The 3,126-nt window shown below is 53.2% G+C and overlaps 1 non-coding gene across 1 annotated transcript; it reads right to left on the minus strand.

Moving 5' to 3' along the window:
* Nucleotides 1-499: 499 nt before the first annotated feature.
* Nucleotides 500-571, minus strand: TRNAA-CGC (transfer RNA alanine (anticodon CGC)). The gene has a single exon. It is a non-coding gene; the product is annotated as a tRNA-Ala (tRNA).
* Between the last annotated feature and the right edge of the window lie 2,555 nt (nt 572-3,126).

A 3,126-nucleotide genomic window follows, 5' to 3' on the forward strand; every position in this document is an offset into this window, starting at 1 on the left:
GCGGTGTGCCCCAGACTCTGACAGGAGGAATATTTTCATATACATTTTACTAATTTTCTTTCATCTCTGACACTTCTATTATAGAGAAAGGGCAAATAGCAATATTAAAACATTTCCTCTAATTAATTCCCTTTTAATGTGCACGAATTTTGTGCACCGGACCACTAGTATATATATATCCTAACCTGAGGGTATTTTCCCATTGATTTTTAGAGAGAGGAAAGAGAGAGAGAAATATCGATGTGAAAGAAAACATCAATTGGTTGCCTTTGGTCCACAGGCCGATGCTCAATCCACGGAGCCAAAATGGCTAAGGCAAGATAAGTAATATTTTAATGCATTTTTTTCCTTCCTCCTCCCTCTTACCTTCCTTTTGCCAGTGCCCTGAGCTGGAAGTTGCCAAGCCCCAGGGAGTGGGAGAACAACAAAAGTAATCCATTAGGCTCCCTTTTCCTACGAACAGGAAACACATGAGAAAAGGGGTTGGCGGAAGGAAAAATGGAGGTGCCAGGGATTGAACCAGGGACCTCGTACATGCGAAGCACGTGCTCTACCACTGAGCTACACCCCCAACGCCGATGTTTCTTCAGATACACGTTAATGCAAACATTCTGCCATGAGCCAAGCCTCAAATTTCAATTAAAGCCGGCTCCAGCCCTGCACTGGCGCAATGCCTCTCCCGCCCCTCCCTGATCTTGAACCTGTCACTTCTTTCATTTAAATAAAATGTAAATATCTTTATTTAAACCTGTGTGCCCGCGGCAAGTGCCTCACTGGCTGCACGCTGGTCCCTGCCCTGTTGGCCTGGCTCCATCCTCACTGCTCTTTCTTCTTCCTTTCGTGGCCTTGGTTTCATAGCTCCACTCGCTCTTGCTTCAACCAGCCAGAGCCTCCTCTTGGGCTTCCCAGCCCCCCAAACCCTCTGCCGCTGTCTGCTTCACTCTCAGTGCCCGGTAGCTTTCTGGGTCCAGTCATTCATTTGCTCAAAACCTGTGGCCCTGATGGCTCAGTTGGTTGAGTGTCATCCCATACACTGAAACGTCGTGGGTTCGATTCCTGGTCAGGGTACCTACCCAGGTTGCGGATTTGATGCCCAGTTGGGAGGCAGCCGATGATCTCTCTCAAATCAACGAGATATATTTATTTAAGTTGAAATGTTGCCCGGCTGGCACAGCTCAGTGGTTGAGCATCAACTTACAATTCTGGTCACGGCAGTGCCCGAGTTGGGAGCTCAATCCACAGCTGATCAAAGATTCTCTCTCATCATTGATGTTTCTGTCTCTCCCTTCCTCTCCCTTCCTCTCTGAAATCAATAAAAAATATATTTTTTAAAATAAATAAATAAAAAGTTGAAATCTTAAAAACAAACAAACAAAATAAAACCTTCTGGGGCTCCTGTCCCCAGATGAGGGTCACATCCACCATTAAGATGCGCAAAGCCCTCTGCCCTGGCCCCATCCCAGCCTCTTCCCCCGCAGCCTGCTGCTCAGGCTGCACCTTCTCCCTCCATCCCCGTGTGCAGGGCCTTTCCCCACATCTACACGCCAAGGGTCACCTTCAAGGTCAAACTCAGGTTCACTGTGAACGGCCCCTGTGCAGCCTCTGTGGAAAGCAGTCTGATGGCTCCTCAAAAAGCTGGAACCCCACATGGTCCCGCAGTCCCACTCCTGGACACACACAGAGGAGCCGGAAGGAAGCAGAGGCTCCAAGGAGATACGGGTACCAGGTTCGCAGCAGCTTTCTGCACACCAGCCAAGCGGTGGAAGCAGCCCCCGTGTCCACCGAGGGACGAATGGACACGCAAAGTGCGATCTCTACACACGGTGGAGTAGTTAGTGGTCAGCCTCAAAGAGGAAGGAGAGTCTGACACATGCTAAGCATGGATGAGCCTTGGGGACACTATGCTTAGTGAAACAAGCCAGTCAAAACACCTGTATGATCCCCTTTAAATGAGGTACTGGGTGGAGTCAAATTCACAGAGACAGAAAGAATGGCGGTTACCAGGGCTGGGGGAGGGGGAGTTAGTGTTTAATGGGGACAGAGTTTCAGCTTTGCAAGATGAGAAGAGTTCTGGGCTGGATGTGGTGATGGCTGCACAGCAATATGAATGACTGAGAACCAGGGAACTGCATGCCTCAAAATAGCTAAGATGGTAAACTTCATGTTACATGTGTTTTCCCACAATAAAAAATTGGGGGGAAAAGACGGCTCAGCTTTTCTCCTCTGAATCCCTTCAAGCGTCTTCCCAGGATTGTCCTCAATCAGGAGCGGGGGGCGGCGAGGTCTCTGTGCCTGAGACACAGTCTGTTCCGGGAAAGGTCTGGCTGCCTCTGGCCCTGGAGGCGGTTGGACGGGTGAAGGAACGGGACCCGAGGGCTCAGCCTCTGGCCACAGCCCCGGAGCCCAGCAGCTGCAGGGAGCTCCATGGCTCAGGCACCCCACCTCGCCCCGCCACTAGCCACACTAACACCACAAGCTCAGTGGCAGGGAGCATGGGGCACTCACTCCTCTCTCCCTTCCCGGTCTGAGGGTCGACTGGACTGGGTTCCAGGCTCTGGGTGGGGTCCAGATCTGCTGCCCCTCACCCTGTTTGGGCCGGTGGCTCTCTGGGCTTCTCTTGGCGAAAGGCAGGACCATAAGGGGACAGTTGTCAAACACGTTTCTGACTTTTGCTCACGTCTTATCCCTTTGGCCAGAGCAAGTCCCATGGCCAAGGCCCCTGTCCAGGCATCGGGGAGCCTGCCCCAGGCAGCTGGGAGCTGAGGCCAGTACCCCAGTCCTGCACGCCCGCTGTGCCGCACAGAGCGTGGCAGGCAGGGGCACTGGGAGAGCAGGAAGCTCCGGTCACCACGTCAGCCACTGAGGTGTCCTGTTCCCCGCACAGGTCCTGGGAAGCTCGCAGCCTGGAGGGGGACAGACCTGGCCTGAGGTGGCTGGGGAGGACGCCTTGAAGGAGGGTGTAGAGGTGAACCTGACCTTGAGGCAGGCTGGCCTGCAACAGGTGGGTCAGGCCTGCAGGGAGGTGAGGATGGCCAGGGCCAGGAGGGGGTGGGCAGGGCCATATCATAGGAGAGTGTGGGGGATGGGCTGGGGAGTTGAGGACAGAGGGTTGTGTGGGTCAGATGG

The sequence above is a fragment of the Myotis daubentonii genome, chromosome 2 (assembly GCF_963259705.1).
Source record: "Myotis daubentonii chromosome 2, mMyoDau2.1, whole genome shotgun sequence".
Lineage (NCBI taxonomy): Eukaryota > Metazoa > Chordata > Mammalia > Chiroptera > Vespertilionidae > Myotis > Myotis daubentonii.